The sequence below is a fragment of the Peromyscus maniculatus genome, chromosome 8 (assembly GCF_049852395.1).
Source record: "Peromyscus maniculatus bairdii isolate BWxNUB_F1_BW_parent chromosome 8, HU_Pman_BW_mat_3.1, whole genome shotgun sequence".
Taxonomy (NCBI): Eukaryota; Metazoa; Chordata; class Mammalia; order Rodentia; family Cricetidae; genus Peromyscus; species Peromyscus maniculatus.
The window spans coordinates 57,064,113-57,088,037 of NC_134859.1; the positions used below are offsets into that span (position 1 = coordinate 57,064,113).

At 41.5% G+C, this 23,925-nt stretch overlaps 2 protein-coding genes and 1 non-coding gene across 4 annotated transcripts in view; all 3 read right to left on the reverse strand.

Annotated features, from left to right (window-relative positions):
- Positions 1-1,583, reverse strand: part of LOC102914520 (NACHT, LRR and PYD domains-containing protein 1a-like) — a 57,231-nt gene extending 55,648 nt beyond the window's left edge. The window contains exon 1 of one of the 2 annotated variants that reach the window (XM_076542814.1): positions 1,425-1,583. The gene's annotated coding sequence lies outside the window, so the exon portion shown is untranslated. The remainder of the gene's footprint in view (positions 1-1,424) is intronic. The other variant, XM_076542815.1, reaches the window with a different exon arrangement.
- Positions 1-23,925, reverse strand: part of LOC121826470 (NACHT, LRR and PYD domains-containing protein 1a-like) — a 265,206-nt gene that overhangs the window by 189,818 nt on the left and 51,463 nt on the right. The gene's annotated exons all lie outside the window — the stretch shown is intronic.
- On the reverse strand, positions 8,733-8,838 carry LOC143267099 (U6 spliceosomal RNA). Its single transcript, XR_013042019.1, has one exon. It is a non-coding gene; the product is annotated as a U6 spliceosomal RNA (small nuclear RNA).

Here is a 23,925-nt window from a genome sequence, read left to right on the forward strand (position 1 = left end):
ATAAGGAGGAATAAAGAGACCAAGGGGAGGAGTCAGAGTGGGAGGGAAAAAAAGCCTGTCCTTAGGAAGATGACTGTCACTGAATCTTTGTCTGGTCCTTAATTAAGTCTTTGGCTTCTCTACCAGCTTGGATTTGTTGATGCAAAAGCAGTGCTGTTCCTGGAGGAGGGCACATTTCCCACCACTAGGAAATCTAAGTCTCTAACTTTGGAGAACCACAGGAGCAAAGACTTGGCTCAGGCCTAGCCTTGGAAAGTGATGGAGAGGGAGGAGTGGGAAGGTGGGCATCTGGAGAATGGAGGGTGGGAAATGTAGGGATGGGAAAGCAAGAAGATGGAAGGATGCAGGACATGGAGCAGGACAGCTGGGAGGATTAGAGGATGTGAATCATGGGAGAAGGGTTGGGGGATGCAGGAAAGGGGTGCTGGGATTCCAGGGACAGGAGCATGAGAGGATAGGAAGACAGGGGTGGAGGATGCAGGGATGGAATGTGTAGGACACTCGCTATTCTCTGTTCCTTGGCTTCTTCTATTTCTAATGTCCCACTCTAGGAGACAAATCCTTTAGCCATTACTGTGACAGAGTGTAGGGTGGGGAGAGGCATCACAGAGGGAGACTCAAGAGTCCAGTTTGAGTTCAAGCTAGGCTCTGTGAAGGAATCTTTAGAAGTCTCCTGTTCCTGAGCACCACATGGGGGAAACAACTCAAAACCAACTATCTGGAAGAACAAATTACCCAGAGAAAACCATAGAGACACATGGGTAAGTGTGGAGGGTAAGAGTGACCCAAAACTTTCCCATAGGCCCTAGTGAAAGGACAAAGGGAACACTAGTTCTGTGACATGTCCAGGAGTGGACTTGGCAAAGTCACTCTGACATTGGAGTCAGTGCCTCTGAGGAACAGAAGTTGTAGCTTCTGGAGCCCTGACTCCTCCCCCTGGGGCTGTGGTTATCAGTCCTAAGGCAACTGGGTCTGAAGGATCCTGTGTTCTTAGCTCTCTACTGAGCTTGGCTGTCCACACCACACCTCAAATAGTACATGGGATGCTAGATTTCTTAAAAAGCTTGCTTGGATTAATTAATCTGCTCATGCAAGACCTGCTGGTCCCAGCTGCTGCTTTTGTCTTCTTTGTTTCTCCTCCCTGTCCTCCCTCTAAATACCCCACTTTTAACGACCCTTGTTCCTGCAGCTTCAGGTCAGACAGGAGAGAGGAGGGTGCAGGACAGACTATGACAGGAACAGGCACATGAAGCACACAGGGGATCTCAGCCACCTCCCTCCCACCAGAGCTGGCCAGCAGACTCTCTCCAAGCTCTCAGGACGGGTCACCCATGTCTGCCACAGTACGCCTTAGTGCAGTCAGGCCAGGACTTCCTTCCCACAACTCAAATGGTTTGATGGACTCCATTGATCCCACTACTCACCCTGCTCTTCTATGGGGCTCACTGATGTGTCCCAGGCCAAGGCCCCTCAGGTAGTAAACGTGTTCTTTGAAAGTGAAAGAGACTCTGGCTCCTCCAGGAAGCCAAACACCAGAGTCTGTGCAGATGGTATTCCTCTGAATCCTGGGAGTAAAGGTTGAATATTGTTCAGCTCATTTCCTGTTGTGAAATCTCTGCAGATGCCTGGGCTGGAGGAGTCAGGCTTGAGAGCTTCATCCAGGCCTGCAGAGGCCCTGCCTCCTGAGTGCAGGACTCATGTCTGAGCCTCACTTCACTCATCTACTAATGTGGGCCTCCCAGGTTTGCCAACAGGTCCCAGTTCAGCAAAAGCTCCTGGATCTCCCCAGGTTTGTGCTCAGGATCTCTGCACTCCCTCTCCTCCCTGTAGCCTGCCCAGCCCACAGGCTCTTCATTTTAGGAAGTGACTTCAGGGCCCCAAACCCAGAGTCTTTTCTCACTCCTGGACTCTCCTAAATATCAAATATGTTTTGATAATGTTTTATAATATGTTTTTTTCTGTAGGTGTGTGGTGTGTGCATGTTCATGTGCATGTGGACTCACATGTATGTGCATGTGTGTGACCTGAGAGCTTATGGATTTGGCTAGTCTAAGTAGCCATCCAGCTGGGAATACTCCCTGTTTCCTCCTCCTGAGCTCTGGGATGACAAGCCTGTAGCCATCCCAGCATGCATTTGTGAGGATGCTGTGATCAGACAAATGTCCTTATGCTTGCATAGCAGGTGCTTTATCCACTGAGCCGTCTCCCCAGCCCTGACCCTGGCTTTTGAACAGATCTGTAATCTGACTCTTCTCACTGTGCCCAAGGAGACCGCTGGTCCAGCCAGCATCCTGGGTCTGTGCTCCAGCTTCCTAACTCTCCTGCTGATGCTTCAGGGTCTTCTTGTAACTCAGTCTTAGAGCCAGAGTCACAATCTAATATTTATATTAGTTTAAGTCACCTCTTAGTCAAACCTTCCTATCCTTTTCATCTCACTGTGAGGGAAATACTGGTTCCTTTCAGTGGTCCCGAGCTCTACATGATCCACTCCATCCCACCCTGCCCTTTTCTGACATTAGATCCCACTTCATGCTCCTCACGCACTCTGCTGCGGGTTATCTGCTCTGCCTTTCTATTCCTTGAACACACCAGCAACTTGCTCACCTCAGGACCTTTGCACTGGTTTCTCCATTCTTTTGGAATGACTTCCCAATAGTCAGATTTGCTCCCCACTTTGTGAAGCAGCGCTGCCCTTCCAGAATTACCCTCCTTCATTCTTCTGTCACCACTTGTCGCCACCCAACAGCACAGACTTGCTTTCTTTCTGTCACTTCTACCTACAAAGAGCATGGAAACTCTGGAATACAGGACCTAGCTTGTTTGTTGATTGTTATTTTCCTGGGTCCAAGTTAGTGCCTGACCCAGAATATCAGCACAGAGGTTTTCACAGTCTCTGAGAGGTAATTATTTTTAAATTTTAACATTTATTTATCTGTGTTCGTGTGTGGTGTTTGCATATATGTGGTGTGTGTGTGTGTGTGTGTGTGTGTGTGTGTGTGTGTGTGTGCATGTGTATGTGTGTGCTTATGGCGTATGTGTGTGTATATATGTGGGATGTGTGTGTGTAGTGTGTGTGTGTTTTGTGAGTGTGGTATGTGTGTAGTGTGTTCTTGTGGTATGTGTGTGTTTATATATGTTTGGTGTGTGTGTGTGTGTGTGTGTGTGTGTGTGTGTGTGTGTGTGTGTGTTATGTGTGCACATGCCATGGAGTATGTGTGTAAGTCACAGGACAACATTTAGGATTAAGTTCTCTGTTTCTACCATGTGCAAGCCTGCACTCAAACTCAGGACATTGGGCTTGGTGGCAGATGCCTGTGGTAAGGGAAAGTATTGGATCAGGACCCCAAGGACCAAGTTCTCAGCACAAAGGAATTGTTTGTCCCAGAGAGACAAAGGGCAAGGACAAGGGACAAAGACAGGAGATAGAGGAAGAGGGAGAAGGGAAAGGGAACAAGAGAGAGGGCACAGGGGTATTTGTCCCACAGGACAAAGGACTGTCTGGATAGAGAAGACAGATGTGGCCCTGAGGAAAATGACAGTTTATAAAGGTACAAGAGGAAACCCTGGGTTAGGATGATGGATGACATGTTTAATTTTAATTGAGCATGTTAATTAGGTGAACCAAAGGGTGCTTTTGATAGCTGGACTTCAATACTTTGCTAGCTGGACATTGGTAGTCAACCTCAAGAGGAGGGATTGGCCAAATACGGGAGTGGACCTTGGGAACTGCAGTGTTTTTATCAAGACATAGGTAATTGGGGAGAAGGGCAAGGCCTGTCAGAGCCATGTGCTCGTGTGGGTTAGTGTCCATTCAACAGCTGTTCGAATCTCTTCCTGGGAAAACATGATTGATGTAGAAGGGCCATGCCCATTATGGTTGGTGCCACTCCAGGACAGGTGGTCCTGACCAGGTAGGAAAGCAGGCCCAGCAAGCCCTAGAGAGCAAGCCAGTAAATAGAACTCCTCTGTTGCCTCTGCTGCAGTGTTCTGGCTCTTGGTTCCCGCCCTGTCTCCTCAGCAAAGACAGTAGGCCTTCACTGTAGAGTGAAATCAACCCTTCTACCCAAGCTGCTGTGGTCAGTTATGGTGTTTATCGTGGAAATAGAAACCCAACAACTACATATTTTGTGTCTTAACAAGTTTCCCTTCAAGATGGAGATTTCAGTTCAGACAAAATTGTTGTAGACCACTGCCTTCACCTGCTGAGCCATTTTGCTGGAGCCCCAAGAGATTTGTTTTGTTCTTTCTTATCCTTGGTTTTTTTTTCTTTTCTTTTCTTCTTTTTTTTTTTTTTTTTTTTTTTTTTTCCTGTGAGACGCTGTGGTGGTTTGACTGAGAATGGCCTCCATTAGCTCAGATATTCGAATGCTTGGTTCCAGTTTGGTAGAACTATATGGGACAGATTAGGAGGCCTTGTTGGAGGAGGAGGTGTGTCAAGAGGGTGGGCTGTGAGGTTTTAAAGCTCACATTATTCCCAGTTAACTCTGTCAGCATTCTGTTTTGAGTGGGACAGTTGAAGAAAAGGGGTCACTTCAAAATGTAACTCAGGCTTAGCAAAAGCAACTGGGAAAGTCAGTCTTCAGGGACTGACCCCTCCTGACTTTGCAAAAACCTTCTTTATTGCTATATAAATCACACCTCCAGCAAGCCAATTTCTGCATACCAAAATCTCTTTTCTGGAATTGTTTGAAGAAACCATTTGTCTAAGAAATCTCAGCCATTTGACCTCCTGACTTGCCAGGTACTCCAAGACTAAGATATGCAAAGGCTCTGTAATTCCTTAAAAAGAGCAGCACAGGTACCAATCCCTGACGTAGACAAAAAGTAACAATCTCCAACATATACAAAAGGTAGTTCAAAGCCTAGGTGCTAGCACTCTGGAATCAAAGCCATATACAATGGCTCTGTGGAATTTTTTGCTACCTGCCCTCCCCGCTTTTTTAAGCTCTAATGGATTATGTTGAAGATTATGTAACCTTACAGCCTTTTCTCCGTTGTGTTGTTTTACAATCTTATGCAAATGAGACAAAATACACTTGAAAGCCAATAAAGTTATTATCACTGCAACAGGAATAACAATCACTAGAACAAGAAATTTATTAAGATGATGTGCAGGATTAAAAGAGGTTATGGTGTCTTCAAGGCTTTCCATAACATCCATTCCTGTCACATCAGGTAACCTTTTTGGAAAGGTTCCCTTAATTTCTTGCTGTAAATCATAAATCATTTGAGAAGAGTTAGGATAACCTATCAAATGCATCTTAACCTTTTCCTGGTCATACTTACTATTACTGAACTTTAAAGGTGTAATACAATGAGATGTAACCTTCCCATCACATTTTAATTTTTATCTGTTCACTCAATATTTCTAACTGATCTCATATTAGTATTGCAGCTTGCCTCAAATCAGCTATTTCATTAACTATCTCACTATGTATTAGATTCTGTTGAGTCCAAAGTTCTGTAGAATGGTTATGGCAGGCTCTAACAAACCCAGTGGTTTCAATTTCTTTATGAAGCACCAGTTCAATTGTAGAAGCTACAGTAGTTAATGTAACAATTCCCATAACCACAGCAAAAATCAGTCCAAACATCTGACTAATTCTTCTTAATATTCTTTCAGTGAGCTTCTGTACTAGAATCATCACAGATGAGTCTTGCCATGGCTTCAACAGCTTCACCAGTATCCAGACTGCTGGCCTTGCTCTAATATATAAACTTTCAGAGGTGACATTTAAAGATATACTAGAATTAACACAGGTATGAAGAGCACAGTGTTCACAAGTGATACCAGAGTTATTAGGGTGCCATTGTACAGATCTTTTCAGTAACAAATAACGTAATGGTGTGCATGCTACAAAGGGGTGACTCTGATTTAATCTAAAAGACAAAGTATACTTACCATCCTTAATGTTTAACTCTCCTTCCCATGCTTTAGAAGGCTGAAGGCCCTTGCTAGTTTCCACAAGTTAATCTTAACTGAATTGCCAAATTACAAGAGAAGACCTGACTTGGATTTCAACTCCATACCATCAAATAGGTTCATTAACAGTAGAACTAATTTCCATAGTTCCATTTGAATTATACCATTGCCATCTCAATTCTGAATGAGAATATTTTCCTTGAGGGAACCTATAAGGGCTCCAATCAATGTCTTCTCCATGGGAGATATTGATAAGCACTGGAGATTTCTCGCTTTTATGTTGTTGCCAGTATACCCAATCACATTGCTTGATGGTAACCCACATTTTAAAAAATGGTAGATTTATGGAACTAGTATCATTAATCTCCTGTCCTCTAAAACCAGATGCATGAAGCTTATAAAATTTATGAAAATCCTGGTTAGTATTAACTGTAGATTACCACACTTTCAAAGTTATATTTGTAGTACAAATAGGAAAACCTTGTACTCTCATAGTATAATTTCTGATTTCTTTCCCCTCTTCCAGAGGTGTGGGGCATTTACCCACCAACCCCACAGCTCCCCAGAGTTTTCTTGAGTGTGAGCAGCAGGAAATATTAGAAGGATTTATATTACAGAGAATATTGCGGAGATAAACAGATAGGAAATAAAGGATAGCCTCGAGAGGGCCTGGAACCTATTCATGGGCCCTGACTGTCTCTGCCTCAGGGTTTTTATAGAGATGCCAAGGGGTGGAGCAAAAGCCCCTCCTCCCCCAACACAGCCAAGTGCAGACACCTGCACTCAAGCCCATGGACCTAATCATCCTCTCTATGAGGACCTGCTGGGTAAAGCCATGAAGAACCTGAAAACAGGTTCCCACAGGTCCCCCCTTCTTAATATATTTATTAATCTCCATCGCTGTTTCACCTCCCAGTATGCCAGTATGGGAGTAGAGGATGACATAGATGGCATTTCGTTTTTGAATTAGGTCCAAGGTGACTACAGCAGTCTTTAGCTTCATCAAACCCTTTCTAAACCAAAAACTTAATGCAATTACAAACTTAATCCCTTAGCTTCATCATTATCCTTAACAAGTTAACATAAATACTGCTATACATAGTCACAATTCTCCCAATCTTACAATTCAAAGCAAACTCTTTACAGAACCATTTGAATTAGCATATAGGGAGTTAACAATTTTCTCAGTCTTACAACTTTAACTTTGGTAGAATCATTTGAATTTTCTTGCTAACAACATAGGGAAATTTTTGATGTATTCACATCAAACTTAAATATTTCCTTAACTCCACAAAACCAGGATGCATTAATATAAATAGGTTAAACATAATTTCTGCAAACATACATTCAACCTTAATTCACTCATAACTCCTCCTTTTCTTTATAATTTTTTAAAACAATCTCAAACCTATTTAGAGGAACCCAAACTTACACAATTCCTATAAGTCTATATTGAAATGCAGTATTCTCAATCTAACCATTAACACTTTGAAAACTTAGCAAAACATCCAAAAGCAGTTTCTTAATAAAACTCTTTACACTTTAAAAGTAGTCTTTTGGTATACCCCATTTGCATTTCTTACTAACAAAATATGACATTAATCCACTCAAACAACAAGAAAATAGTTTTTAAACTAAATCGACTAAGGAATATTAACTCTCCCTTTTCTTTATAATTTTTTAAGCAAAGTCTCAAGCCTAGTTAGAAAACACAAACTTTTCCATTTAAACAGTATGATTTGTAACACAAAACCAGTTCCATAAGTAATTCCATTTTTACATAAACAGTTCCATAAAACAATTCATGAATCACCAGTTCATAAAGCATACATACATACACAATATTGCATCTTTAGTGCAGGTAGAAACAATAAATGTCTTCATTTAAACAGTTCCATTTTTAACCCAATTCCAGAAAACAGTTCCTAGGTCATTACTATAAGTAAACTCAAAATTGTCCCTTTGCAATGAAATCTCTATTGTTCATTTCATTTCTTAAGCCCCAAAATTCAAACGATAAAATCTGGTGCTAGCCTTCCAAATATGAAGAAATCCATAACCAAAATCTATTTGTAGTTTTATCTCATTTTAAGTTCAAAAAGTTCAAACAAGGAATAAATTCTGGTATCAGGCTTTCACTTCAAAATATGAAGAGACATTTTACAACCAAAACTTTTTACAGTTAACAATTTTAGTTCAAACAAGCATCTCTGCAACTTTTGTCTCACAGACAGAGATCTTCTTAGGTACAGTAGTATTCTAAACTGCACTGTTTTTGATATTAGCTCAGGTTTTTCTGTGTTGCGTTGATTTTCCACAAATCTCAGCTACAGATGCCCTTGTTGTGCTGGTTCTGGCATCCACCATTCTTAGCTTCTTAGCGGCTTCTGGAGCTTTTGAAGCCATTCAGACTGCCTACTTTGCAGTCTACTAGGACACTATCTTCTGTGTCTCAGATTCTTTTACCATATACATTAAGCATAGATTCACATTCAATATTTACACTTTCACAAACTCACATATAACATGTGCTTAAGCATAAACTCACACTCAACATATACACATTTTTACAAACTCACATATAACATATTAACATCTACTTATTTATACTCTTTAAGGAAACTATAGAACTACTTTAGCAAATATATTTCTTATTACTTCTTATATACTTCTTATATTCATTCCATCTTCTTATTTCTTATTTAAACTTACATTTACAACTAGCATCTTACAAGCTTATTACTACATGTCTTAAGACTACCATAGATGCTTCTTGCAAGCTTATATTCTTTTTTTTTTTAACAGAAGTAAAAATATGGAATGCTTCACGAATTTGCGTGTCATCCTTGCACAGGGCCATGCTAATCTTCTCTGTATCGTTCCAATTTTAGTATATGTGCTGCCGAAGCAAGCATGCAAGCTTACATTCTTAAAGGAACTCTATAGATCTCTTTTACAAACTTATATAGGGCTACCATTAGCATATATATAATTTAGCAAACACCCAAAGAATTCTTAACACAGAGATCTAACAAGAGAATAATTTCTACAAACTCACATATCTTAATTTCATCTTTTTCTACTTCTTACTCTTAATTTTCATCACTATCTCTATTATTCTCTTAACTAGACAGGAAGTATGTACATCATTTCTAAAGTTTAGAGTTTATCGTCAACTTTGCTATAAAACACGGGGATTTAGTGAGTGTTGTCGTTATAGAGTTGTGATACACCATTCCAGAACTGGCAGAGCTTCAGATATCTCAGGCTGCTCTGTTCCTTTGCTAGCTGCCTTTGGAGGTAGGGGCTTTTCCCCCCCTCAATCTGCCTCAAACTCTTAGCAGCTTTCACAGGTCATGCACTTTCTGGGGAGGAATCTGTCCCCTCTGTTTCTTCAGTCTTTCTCCCTGATAGTATCCAGTTTGGTTTCAGTTTATCCCCTCTACCCCAGAAAGTTTCTGACACTACAGTGGGAGATTTTTTGCTTTTGAAGGTAGGGGCTTTACTCCATTTCTGTTTTTCGGGGTTTGAGGTTTGTGTTCATAAATCAAGCTTAGCAAGGGAGGTTTTTGCCATATCTAAGCTCACATTAGGACAGGTGTTTTGCCTCCTCAGGCCTTCACCTGGCCCAGTCTCCCAGTGGGTTGTGTTTGCTTGTCTGGATGCTCAAGGACAGAGCTTATGCCAGAGGCAGTCACCCCTCAGGGCTACACTTCCTCATCTCATAGGGAGTCAGTTAAAACAAAGCTTTTCTCAAAGAGGTGCTTTCTCTGACAGAAAAGAAAGCTTTACTCCTGGATAGTTCTGTTTGCTCTGGCTGGGCTCTTTGCCCAGACTGAGTTCTGACTCAGCAGTACAACTGCTTCAGACACAGTTCAGCTTTACTGTTTTCCCAGAAAGGTCCTTACTCTGATAAGAAAGCTTTTCTCAGATTTCTTTTTGCAGCTGTGGACCTATAAACCTGGGACTTGTAGGAAAGTGGACAACTGTGCCGTTCTTACCGGCTTTAGCTTTGTTCATTAGCAATCTTCCCCTGGGCCCTGCACCTTCCTGCCTCAACTCTGTGCTCCACAAAGTTTGCAACTGTAGGAACCCTAGTATCCCTAAAATGCACTCCAACTCAGACAATGGCCAGTTGCTTCTTAGTTTTTGGTTAGAAGTGAGGATACAATGCTAACAGTTTGCATTGCTTCAGGGGATCTTTGCATTGGGATGAATAGGAGCACCTTTTCATAGCTCACTCAGAAACAAAATCCTTGAATGCCTCAGCTCTGCTGTAACTGAAAAGCTTGGTTTTTTTGCTTTTCTCAGGTAGTTTCCTGCCCTTTTGGGCTCTCTGTAGGTCTTTACCTGCACTCTCCCAAGTGTTTCCCTCAGGGGACTTTGACCCACTGCCTTTTACTAGCTTGAAGAGACAGAGCTTAGAAGAGAGATTTTTAGGAGCTCCATTCCTGTCTCCTGCATTGCAGGGAGGATTTTTAAAGCTTGAAAGAACTTGGAGAGGTTTTGCTGTCTTAAGTTTGTTGTTTTCCCTTAGAGCTAATCACAGGTAGTACCCATACTAGTATCTTCAGGTGATTCCAATTTGTCCTTCTGAGAGAGAGTTCTGAAAGTCTTTAGTTTTTAGGTTTTTTAAGAGAACTTTTGAGAAAGATTAAAGCTTTTTAGAAAGAATTTTCCAAGAAAAGCTTTTTAGTTTAAGAGAAAGATTTTTTTCCCCAAGAGAGAAAGACCAACTTTTCCCAAAACTTCTGAACTTTAAAAGTTTTGGCTTTTTACACCCCCATTTTTGCCTCAGGGAGAAAACACTTTCTCCTGCTGCTTGGACTTAGCATTTCAGCTGTCCCCAGGTCAAAGAGGCTTCCATGGGAAACTTTTTCTTCCCCATAAGCTCAGAGAAGAGCTTTTTTACTACCCATAAATCCCAAAGAGAGATTTTTCCCCCAGTTTGCGTTCATAGCCCCCAAAGTTAGAAAATTGAAGTTTTTCTGTTTAGTTGCCTTATTTTTTCTCCATAATCTTACATTTCTAAGTTTTTCCTATACTATATTACTGCCCTATACCTTATACTTATTTTTCACAGATAGAAATTGAGAAAGGGATAGATGATAGTGAGAAACCTCAGTAACCCTCCCCCCCCCAATCTATCCCCTACAGAACAAAGAGAAGCTTAAACCAGGATTCCTAAGTGTAGATAAGAACTTAGACCCCTTTCAATTTCCCAGGTGGTGATATCAGCTACAGGGACTTAGAAATAGAGTCAGGATATTCGACCATCTGGTTGGGGCTAATTGGTCATAAAACATCCCAAACTTCTCAAACCCCAGAGACAGCTCATAAAACTCCTAACATGGTTGCTGAACAAACAGGAGATAAAGATAACATGTAAAACTCCTAACATGGTTGCTGAACAAACGGGAGATAAAGATAACATGAAAGACTGAAAAAAGGAAACTGATACTAACCAAGGAGAGGGAGGCAGGTTGTGGGAAATGAATTATGTGGTTTGTGCCTTTAAGAACTAGCCTCACAAAGAAAGGGCAAGCTCCTCCTGGCCTCACTGCTACCAGTGAGTGCTTTGGACCGAGCTTCCCTGATTTACTAACTTCAAATTTTTAAAATGCCAATGAGGCAGGGACATGATCTGATGAAAGACTTTGGGCTATGGGGAAAAAGCTGCTGGATTTTGGTTAAAAAAAGAAATCTGCTGAATTGAGTCAGCCTGTGTACTACATGAATGTTTTGACATCAGGATGGAAACCAGGAAAGATGTTGTGTTGGGACTGAGGTTATGCTTATGTTTCTGCAGGAGATGACAAGTTGTAGAAGAAAGATTTTAAAAGCTTCTGAAATGGATGGCTGATTCCCCTACCTGGGGATAGCTTAAGAAATTGCCTGATGAAGGGGAAAGAATTAATAGTTCAACTGGCTAGGGAACTATTTGCTACAATTTGTTCCTTGCGGTGCTGTCTGTAGTAACTGTACACGTAAAGGGGATTAAGCATACATATTAGGCCTATATTCCTAATCCTCCAATTCACATAGGTGTAAGTTGTGGAGATATGGATATTCTTGTGGTTACTGAATCTTCTTGGCTACCTGGTTCTTATGACAACTGAGGATCTCCTCCTCTGTGTGGGAGCCCGTTTTCAGGTTCCTCGTGGCTTTACCCAGCAGGTCTGCATAGAGAGGATGATTAGGACCACGGGCTTGAGTGCAGGTGTTTGAGATGGTCTGCACTTGGCTGTGCTGGGGGCGGGGAGGTCTTTTGCTCCACCCCTTGGCGTCTCTATAAATACCCCGAGGCAGAGACAGTCAGGGCCTGTTGGAATAGGTTCCAGGCCCTCTCAAGGCTATCCTTTATTTCCTATCTCTTTATCTCAGCAATATAAATCCTTCTATCTAATATTTCCTGTTGTTCACACTCAAGAAAACTCTGGGGAGCTGTGGGGTTGGTGGGTAAACACCCCACAGAATGGCACCATGAACAGGGACTAAAGAAAAAAAAAAGGGGGGGGGGGACTAAAGACCAAAAGAAAAAAGGGACTAAAGACAAATGAACTGGGACTAAAGACAAAGTAGTAGGGACTATAGAAAAAGGAAAATAATAGTTTTATTACAGAGTTTTTGGCGAAAGTGTGGGTCAGCCCTGCCAGTGGAAAGGCATGCCAGTGTTATGAAAAAAAAAAAAAAATATATATATATATATATATATATATATATATATATATATATATTGTATATATTATTGAGGGGCAGGGATTTTTGCTGCGGGCCACAGGAATATCATAAGAACTCAGCTGGTTATGGCAAAGTCACTACCTGGAGGAATCAGGGAATTCCTCCAGAGGAAGCCAAATCCCAAGGAGTTTTTGGTGTTACTTGGCTTATTATATATCAGCTGTCTTCTGTTATGAAAATCATGTGTGCCTTCATAGTTTTCCCAATTGACTTTTCCCTAAGAAGGACTAACAATGTGGACTGATCACTCTCTGGACATACACATTCCAGGCATTTGGAGAACAGCCTCAGGAAAGGCTTTCTCTGGAATCAGATATCTCCCCTAGCCACTTTCAAGGACTAAAGGAGACACCACCCAGGTGGTCGCCCAATTTCCGAGGACTAACAGTGATAACAGCCCACATACAAGTCTCCTGACTTAAGGTAAATTCCACAAGGGGACACCGCCTAGGTCAGGTAGACATTAAGTAATAGCTTTACACAATTTAGCTCGGACCCTCCCTTTATATACCGGGACTTCCAGGGCACAAAGGGGAGAGAAGAGAAAAGAGAATGGAAGAACTAGATGGGTAAGAACTTGAGAGGAACAAACTGAGATGGGGAAGAACTAGGTTTTAGGGCTAGAAGAGAGTACCAGAGGAATGAGATGGAAGGTGAGGAAGAGTCAGATGGGGAAGTACTAGCTGGGTAAGAACAAGATGAAAAGTACCTAGTTGAGGCAGAGTTAAGACAAGAGAATTAAGATAGAACTTAGAGGAAGCACTAGATAAATATAGAGAGAAATCAGGCAAGAAAGGAGCTAGACATGAGAACAGAACTGAAGCTGTGTATAAAGGATGTTATTCCAGAGGAATTAAAGCAAGTGGACTATAGAACTCGGTGTGCTGTGATTCTATTTCATGAAAGTAGTCCTCGCCATTAGTAGTTCTCTCTCCTGAGCCCCTGGGATGTATAATATTGAGGCTGGTTCCTCTAATATTATACAAGATTTGTAAACCCAACCACTTGATTGCCTCATCACTGCCAGTCTCTAACAGACTTTCAGGTCTTCTGTGGTTGGTATTGAGATTAAAGGCATGTGTCTCCAATGCTGGATGTATCCTTGAACACACAGAGATCTGCCTGGCTCTGTCTCCCAAGTGCTGGGAATAAAGGCGTGCACCACCACCACCCAACTTTCCTATGGCTTGCTAATAGCTCTGACCCCTGGGCAGCTTTATTTATTAACATACAAATAACATTTTAGTACAAATTAAATATTGCTGTGGATATTGCTCTATATAAATAAAACACTGATGGCCAGTGACCAGGCAGGAAGTAGGTTGCCAGGCAGGAAGTAGGTGGGACAAGGAGAGAGGAGAATTCTGGGAAGTGGAAGGCTGAGGAGAGAGACACTGCAGCCACCGCCAGGACAAGCAGCATGTAAAGATGCTGGTAAGCCACCAGCCACGTGGCAAGGTATAGATTTATAAAAATGGGTTAATTTAAGATATAAGAACAGTTAGCAAGAAACCTGCCACGGCCATACAGTTTATAAGTGATATAAGTGTCTGAGTGATTATTTTATAAGTGGATTGTGGGACTGCGGGGCTTGGGGAACCTGGAGAGAAGCCCTCCAGCAACAAATGGCGCCCAACGGCTCGAGTTTCCACCTTAAACCTGAGAATATTTAATAACCAATTCTAAACAGAGCCAAAACCAGGTTCCTGCTTCTTGTCTCATACGGGCAGCTAGACGCTGAAAAACGCAGGTTTGAACACTGGTGGGTTCCTGGCGTGTGCGTTTGACCGGCAGTATGGCGGAAATGAGGTGTCTGCCAGCGACACATTAAGCTGTGTGGTAGATTTAGTCTTTACTAGTATTAAAAAAAAAAAAAAAGAGGCTTCTGGGCTACATGCTGCTTTGATAAAAGCTTAGACCCACTATTTCTGAGACTTGATGACTCCCAGAGCTGGCGGAAAACGTACCACTGCCATGTTGGGAAGCTGAAGTGGGCGGAGCCAACAGCCACAGCGCCTTTTCAGTCTTAGAATGGTGTAGTTTAAAGCAATAGGCTCAAGGTAATATAAAAAATAAGCCACGCAAAGATGGCTACCACACAGAGAATCTGGATTATGTTGTCTTTGATATTTGTAACTGAAGAAAAACATTTAATTACAAAAGCTGTTGAGTTATGCCAAAATGTATATTTTAAAGGTACCTTGTGAAGGGTTCACAACACGCCCCCATGGTCACATATACCAGGCAGACACTTCCGCCTAGCCAATTCCAAGTCAAGATAGCCATTTCCGGGTCAAGGCGCCTCGTGTTACCAGGATCCATGATGTTACATGGCCACGTAAGCGCGCAACGTGACCATGTGATCTACGCACATGCGTGGAGTAGTGACGTGACCTGGCCACGCCCCCAGCTGGTTTTTAAAGCAGAGCGCCATGTTCCCGGTTCTCTCTCTTTTCTCTCTCTTCTCTCCTCTCTTCTTCTCCACGCACGTGTCTCTCCCACAGGCCTGCGCACTCTGTCCCTTTAACTCGAATAAACTCTTATAAGCAGATTCTGTCGTGTTTCGTGACACTTCCTTGCAGGGTAAGAACACAATGCAGCTAAATAACTAACATTTTGGTGCCGAAACCGAGTGGTTTCAAGGCAACTGGTTCACACAATACAGCCTCACGGACTACCCCATAAGATACAGCGCCCCCCTCCAGCAGGAAGTAGTAAGAGATGCTACACCCAAATTCCCAAATATACCAAGCTGGCTTTAGAGGTGGAATTGGCTCACTCCCCATCTAAACCCAGACATATTGCTTAAAAAAAAATGGTTAAGAGATTCTTGTGTCCCAAATCACAAGAGCCCTCTGGTGTGGGACAGAGAAAAACCAATATTTTTATTTAAAACAGGTTGATTATAAATGTGATCTCTTTCTAAAAAAGAAAAGGGGATATGATATAGATATATAGGAGGATATAGAGATGATAAGATAAAAGGGTAGATTAATGAACCTACTTTTAAAGAACAACTTGTTTAAAATGTTTTACATTGGTATAGATTTTAGTTTATGTTTAAAATGTTTTACATTGGTATAAATTTTAGTTTATTGATACAAACTTGAAGTTAACTTTGTTATACTGTATATATATATATATATATATATATATATATATATTTCTATTCTTGTTTGAGGTATTATGTTTATGTAACTCATTTAAAATTGTAATGGATAATTAAGAAATAGATTAATAATTAGTCATCTATGATAATCATATTTGTAGCCATGTTAGTTAAGTCTTCTAGGTATATATAGATATATTTCAGATAGATAGGTAATCTTCAAACACTTCATAGACCTAGAGAATATGGAATTTAAATAACTTAAAATATTCTGTTGACGTGAGACACAATTGCTCCTGGCTACACCAATTGATCCCAAGAGAATGTTGGGCTTCTAAGACATTTCCATTTGGAAATTTGTCTTTTTGGCACAAAATGGCCTACTGGGCAAAGAACTGTCCTTGCCCTGACGGCTGACAGTACAAATGCAATGCTGTCCTTTCTGGACAAGTAGGACACAAGGAAAACGACGACTGTACTCTGCCAAGACAGGGTAAGATGGTCTCTCAGAATTCCTGCTTCTGAAAATGGTCTGTCAGATACTCTAGGCCTGTAGCCCATTTAAATGCACCAACAATGCTGAGAAACATTAGGTGACTGTCCAGGCTGCCACCTGTCTTGGTCTACTTTTGCAAGATTCCCAAAAGTTGCTTGCATCCATCTACCATTTCTCAGGTACCATTATTTTCCTTCTCAGGTCTTTGATGTGGTTGAAAACTAGATAGTTGTAATTTCCTCAGTTATGATAAAAGATAAGTTAGATATAAAACCTTAAACTCACAAATATAAGATAGATAGGACATCTTCTTTAATATTGTAACTATAATTCTTGCTCGGTAATTGTTTTGTTATATGTAATTTTACCATGTTAAAGTTAAAACCTTCCTTTTTAAAAAAAGAAAAAAAGGGGAAGTGCTGTGGATATTGCTCTATATAAATAAAACACTGATAGCCAGTGACCAGGCAGGAAGTAGGTTGCCAGGCAGGAAGTAGGTGGGACAAGGAGAGAGGAGAATTCTGGGAAGTGGAAGGCTGAGGAGAGAGACACTGCAGCCACCGCCAGGACAAGTAGCATGTAAAGATGCTGGTAAGCCACCAGCCATGTGGCAAGGTATAGATTTATAAAAATGGGTTAATTTAAGATATAAGAACAGTTAGCAAGAAGCCTCCCACGGCCATACAGTTTATAAGTGATATAAGTGTCTGAGTGATTATTTTATAAGTGGATTATGGGACTGCGGGGCTTGGGGAACCTGGAGAGAAGCCCCCCAGCAACAAAATATCACCATACAATTGCTTTATTTACAGATCTGAAATCAGTTAACATTCTCCATTTTTCCAGATTTCCTTTTTAACTGCAAATGCAGGAGAATTCCAAGGACTACTAGCTTTCTATAATGTGTTTAACATCTAACTTTTCTTTTACTATCGGGTTGCTCAAGTACCTGTACTTTTTCTTTAGTTAAGGGCCATTGCTCTACCCATACAAGCTTATTAGTTAGTCTTTTTAAAGGTAGAGCAGTTGGGCTTCTGGCAGTGGCCCCTATTCCAAATTTGGGTAGCCAATTTCTGCTGCTAGACAACCTGTATAGCCTTTCTTTGATTTTCTTTGGTATTTCTTTCCAATAGCTTTTCCAGGAATGTATCCACTTTTTAAACATCATTCTACAAGCTGTTTCTGAAATGCAGAAATATTAATTTAAGCAGTATAACCCACAGTGGGTACAATATTTTTTGTGAAACATGTGGAATTTGTATGTAAACATGCTTTTTGTGCTTTTCAAAAGTCATTTATAAAAACATTAAAAACAATTTCTATATGATTTTACGAGGTTACTTAGGTAATACCCATGGAGCATTTTTATAAAATCTTTAAAAAAAAAAGGGGGTCCTTTTTAAAATAGATCCCAAGTAACATATTACTTTGACCTGTCAATAGTAATAGTCTTAGAAGTCTTTGTCTTGGAAGCCATTTTATGTGTATCTTTATATTTGCAGTAATTGTGCAGTTAATGCTTTTCCTTTTAACAAGCATTTTAACAACTGCACATAATGTTGCTTCAGAGATGGGGAGTTTAAATTCCTCATGTCCCTATCAAATCCTGGAGTCCTCACTTACACACATAAGTACAATTTTAACCTCCAGTCCTGGAGTGTCCAGATCCCTTCTTTCTCCAAGCACTACATTTGGTACCCATGTCACTGTTCTGCTTATCATGGGTCAGTTGAAGAAAAAGGGTCACTCCAAAATGTAATCCAGGCTTAGCAAAAGTCTACATGGACTGACTCCTTGTAGCTTTGCAAAATCTCCTTTATTGTTACACAAATCACACTTCTAGCAAGCCAATTTCTGCATACCCAAAACTCTTATCTGGATTTATTTGAAGAAACCATTTGCCTAAACATCAGCCATGAAACCTCCTTGTTTGCCAGATACTCCAAGAGTAAGTTAGGCAAAGGCTCTGTAATTCCTACAAAAGAGCAACTCAGATATCTATCCCGATTTTAAACAAAAGATAACAACCATTGACTCTAAACAAAAAGTAGTTCAAAGCCTAGGTGCTATCACTCTGAAATTCAAGCCAGATGCAATGGCTCTGTGGAATCTGTTGCTACAGCACTTTCTACCTTCTCCTTGCCTATAGGGATGTAAGATCTCAGCTGCTGCCTCAGCATCATGCCTGTCTGCTGCCATGTTCCTAGCATGATGGTCATGGACTCCAAAACATGAGCCCCAAGTTTTTAATTTCATATGGTACCATTTGTCAATTTGTCCCATTTCTTGGGTGAGTAGAATCCTCTTCAGAAAGGCCTTTATCTGTGCTGGCACCGTGAACTGGTTTCTCTCTAGCAGACCCAGGGTTTCAAGTCTTGTGCTAATGTCTTTGCTGCATTTGGAGTTGATTGCTCTGCAGGGTAGAGGAGAGATCAGTCTTTTATGTGTAGATATGTAATTTTTTTTGCAGTCCCATTTGTTACCAAGGTTTTCTCTTTGTCAATGAATACTTTTGTCACCAAGGAATGTTTTTTTGCTTATCATTTTACTTTAGAACAAAGCACTTATTTTTTCTTTGAAAACATTAAAAGAATTTATTCCTCTCTCTTATATCATATGATGATAGCTTCTTCCCCCACCACTACTACAAGTTTACCTCCCACACCTCCCCTTTCTCCCAGATCCACTCCTCCTTGATTTCCCTTCATAAATAAGCAGGCCTCCCAGGGATATCAACCAAACCTGGCATAACAAGTTACAATAAGATTGGGGGCAAACCCACATATCTAAGCTGGATGAGGTAACACAGTAGGAAGAAAAGGATCCCAAGAACAGTCAAAAGATTAAGAGATACAACTAACTCTCACTGTTAGGAGTCCCACAGTAACACCAAGTTAACAATCATAACGTATAAGTAGAGGGCCTAGCTCATACCTATATGGGCTCTGTGATTGTTGCTTCAGTATCTGTGAGCCCTTATGAATCTTAATTGTAAGTAAATTTGTTGCAACTCTATTGGTTTGGTCCCAGGTTTTGGCACCAAAATGTGAGTACTGCAACTCTGGGAAAGTTATCCTGACTACTTGGGGAGTCAGGCAACATCCTGAGCTGCTTAGGACAGCACTGACAGCTGGAGCTGCAAAGAAACAGTTCAGCCCTGGAGGGCAAAGTATCCCAAACACCCCCAGCTGCTCAGAACAACTCTACCCTGGAGGTGTCCTGGACACCTGGAGCTGCTTAGGGCAACTCTGATTGCTCGAGCTGCAAGAGACAGCTCAGCCCTGGAAGGGAAGCTTTTTTGACTGCTCAGGAAGATCAGGCCTGAAACTGCTTCAGCAGGGAATGGTATCCAGACTGTTTGAGAGAGTCAGGCTATACCTGGTGTGATGGGGAATTGTAGCAGTAACGCCCGCGTTACCAATACCAGTTCACCATGTCCGAGCGAAGGGCTGCAGATTAAAAAATAGAGACAAGAGACAGCGAGTCATTCGTACGATTGGATGTCGAATGCCGTTTATTGAAAGAGGGAAGAAACCTTAAATACAGGCTTACAACACAAATGGAGGATCCCCTGAGGGCAGAAGTTCACTACCAATGGTCTACAATCTAGACCCAATGTTCTGCATTCTTGCATCTAAGTTGTTTACACCAAATACAGGATGCACCTAAGTTGTTTACACCATAAGCAGGATGTAGGAACAAAGAACCTCCGGTAAGCTCTCTGATGATCCTAAGGTGAGAAGGACACCGGCAGGGAATCTGAATAGGGAGGACACCTGGTCAGCAAGCAAGGCTGCAGCCACTCACAGTCGGGGGTCAGGGCCCATGGCGCCCACAGGGAATGGTCTCCCTGCAGGATATTGCAATCTTGCCCCTCTCCTAGAAGCCCTTACAGCTGAGCTTTGCTCAGCCCCCACTTAAGGGGGCTTCCTAGCAGAGCTCTGCTTATCCTGCCTAAGAAATTGCAGAAATGTAGCAATCTCCTCTGGCTCAGGAGAGAAGTGTTATTTTTTCAGCTCTTTCAGTTCTCCCTTCCTCTGTCCACTGAGGGACATCTCAGCAAGGATCTTCTGTTCAGCTCCTCCTTTCTCTGTCCTTTGAGGGACATCTCAGCAAGGGTCTTCTGTTCAGCTCCTCCTGGCTCTGTCCACTGAGCGATGTCTTAGCAAGGATCTTCTCTACGCCAGTGAATATCTTCACATCCAAAACTTTTGAGAAATTGATTTATTTGGGAAGGAGGAGTCCAGGAGAGTAGTTGCCTTTACCAGCATGGAGAGAACATCCCACAACTGACCAGGCAGGGCGGTTTATATTGGATGTCTTGGTGGCAGAGCCAACCAGTGATTGGTTAGTTTTTTTCTCCCCAGGGATTGGCCAGTTTTGTGAGCTAGGGACAGAGATGGCCCTGCTTTCAGGGCCAAACAGTGTTTCTTTCACTGACCTTTCTTGGCTCTTTGACACTAACTGTAAGGCCAGGGCACATTTCTTTCACTGACTCTGGTTCTAGGGACCAAGAGTGTTATTTTGGCACTAGTTTCAGAGTCAGGGCATGTTTTCTTGCTTCTGTGTTTTGGGATAAAGTGTTCATTTCTCTGACTCAGGTCCCAAACCAAGGCTGTGTTTCTTTCCCTGGTCCTGGGGCCCAGGACCAGGGTGCTACTGTCCTACTCTGTGATTGTTTGGTTTCACAAGTTAGTTGGCAAGGGGCAGAGATGACTCTGATTTGAGCCACACTGTGTTTCTTTCACTGGCCTTACTTAGCTAATTCTAAGGCCAGGGCACATTTCTTTCACTGACTCGGATTCTAGAGACCAAGAGTATTTCTTTTGTACTGGTTTCAGTGTCAGAGCATGTTTCCTTGGTTCATTTCTCTGACTCAGGTCCCAAACCTAGGCTGTGTATCTTTCCCTGGTCCTAGTCCCCAGGCCCAAGATGCTACTGTCCTGCTCTGTGATTGGATGGTTTCATGAATCAGTTGGCCAGGGGCAGAGATGGCTCTTATTTGAGCCAAACTGTGTTTCTTTCACTGGACTTATCTGTCCCATCTTTCCCTAGTCCACCAGGGTCAGGGTGGGTTTCTTAGCCAGTCCCTTTTCCCTACACAAATTAGTTGAATTTAGTGGGAAATGTTTTTGTGTCTAACATATTTTTTTCTGATACATTCTTATTCAATAGATTGATTTTTTTTGTTGTTGTTGTTTTTTATTTATTATGCATGGAGTGCTCTGCCTGCATGTATCCCTGCAGGCCAGAAGAGGGCACCAGATCTCATTACAGATGGTTGTGAGCCACCATGTGGTTGCTGGGAATTAAACTCAGGACCTTTGGAAGAGCAAGCAGTGCTCTTAACCTCTGAGCCACCTCTCTAGCCCTCAATAGATTGTTTTAAGCTAGAATGTATTTGAGAAGTTGCTATGGGCTGCAGGAATATGAAAGAGATTCAGCTGTATATGATAAAGTTATACCTAGTAGGATCAAGGAATCCTTCTGGAGGAGAAGCCAAACATCCAGGAATATTGGGTGTTAATAAGCCTTTAATATATCAGCTGTCTTCTGCTATGAATTTCATGTGCATTCATAACTTCCTCCAAGAACTTTTAACAGTGCATTTCACCTGAAATTCTTCTCAAGCATCCTAGGCCAAAATAGCAAACAGACCAACTGCTATTACCTGAATTAAGGTAAACACCCTTAGGGAGACACCACCTGTCTCCTAGGTGTAGCTTTGTTTCTTGTGCAAATGAAGCTCAGACTCTCCTTTCTCTCATAGCCCAAATGGCATTCCAGAGCAATTGACTCAGAACAAAAGGGTTTTTTGCATACCAGGTTCAATGTAGGTATGAGACAGGTTTCCTAGCTTTGAGCAAAATTACCCTGCCCTGCCAGTATATGACAGCATAAAAAAATAGAGGCAGTTTTATTTTAGTGACTTATACACTCTTTTATCTATCTACCTGTACGATTGTATTTTGAGTACATTTATGATAGACTCATAATGTTTCATCTAACCACTTATAAGAATATATTTTGAGCACATAAATTCCCTTTCTGACTTATTCCAGGCTTTATCTGATTCCACCTCCTCTATTCACTCCTTTTTTGGGTTGCAAATCAAGCTGGATATCTTGGCTCTTATAAGGACCTTGGGAGCTTTTCATTGTATTGGAAGAGTCAGGCAGCTGGGAAGGGAGAGACTGATTCTTGAGAGGAACAGGAAGGAACCTCGATGGAGAAGAATGAGGATGAAGATGAGGATGGAGATGGAAAAGAGTTAGAGTTATGAGAGGACAGGAGAAGAAGTGACAGAGAGGAGCTAAGTATAAGAATAGAATTGAAGCTGTGTAGATAGAATCTTGACTAAGAAAAATAAAGTGAATGGACTAAACAGTTTGGTGTATAAAGACTCATTTAATATCATCAAAGATTAGATTAACAGCTGGTTGTAGATTCTTCCTGGACCCTGAGTAGCTGCAACCTCCATAGTCCCTGATAATAAGTTATTCAAGAAATGCATTAACATAATTGCAAAATGTTACTATAGGATGAAAACATTGCAGTATAGGTGATTGTGGTAGCTTTTAAGAAAATGTCCCCAAAAGGGAATGGCCCTATTTGGAGGTGTGGCTTTGTTAGAGTAGGTATGGCCTTGTTGGATGAAGTGTGTTACTCTGGGGTGGGCTTTGAAGTCTATGTTCAAGCTCTAGTTCAGTTCACTTCATGTTACCTACAGGTCAAGATATAGTATCCTCAGGTCCTTCTCCAGCACATGTCTGCCTGCATACTTCAGTTTGCCACTATGGTGAAAATGGACTGCACCTCTGAATTGTAAGCCACCCTAATGCAATTCTTTTCTTTATAAGAGTTGCCATGATCACTGTGTCTCTTCACAATAATAGAAACTCAACTAAGACAGAAGTTGATACCAGGGATTGGGATATTGTTGTGATAGGCCTGCCCATGCTTTTGTTTGAAGGAATATGGACATTGGTACTGTGGACTGGAAAAGCAACTGAATGCTTTAAGTGCTGCTTAATGGGACACACTGGTAGGAGCATAGAAGGCAGGTGCTGAGTGTGATTTGATGAACTGTAAGGGCCTGGCTCAAGAGATTTCAGAGGAGAAGAATTTTAGCATGTTGCTTAAAGATCTTTCTTGTGATATTTTGTGGAAAATGTCGTTTCTTTTTGCCCTTGTCCAAAATGTCTGCTGGAGGCCAGAGTAACTAGTTTTAGATTAATTGCATTGGCTAAGGAAATCTCAATTTAACCAAGTGTACACATAGGCTCTGTTGTGTGGTTACTAGTGTTAACTCTAATGAAGATATATAATCAAAAGAATCAAACTGAACAAGGGAAAACATAAGATGTACAATTCTAGGAGAAAAAGAGCACCAGGATGTGAAATGGAGCTAAGTCCTGTTTTCAAGGAGATAAACAGATTAATAAATGGAATAACAGGAATGGTGATCTCAGGGCAAGTCCCCACTCAACTAACTTTCCAACTTGTGAAAATGAATTAAGAAAAGCTTAGAGCTGGGTGTGAGTGAATGTACATGCCTTTAATCCCAGCACTGGAGAGTCAGAGGATGGTGGATTTCTAAGTTCGAGGCCTGTCTGGTCTACAGAGCATGTTCCAGAACAGCCAAGCTTAGGCAGT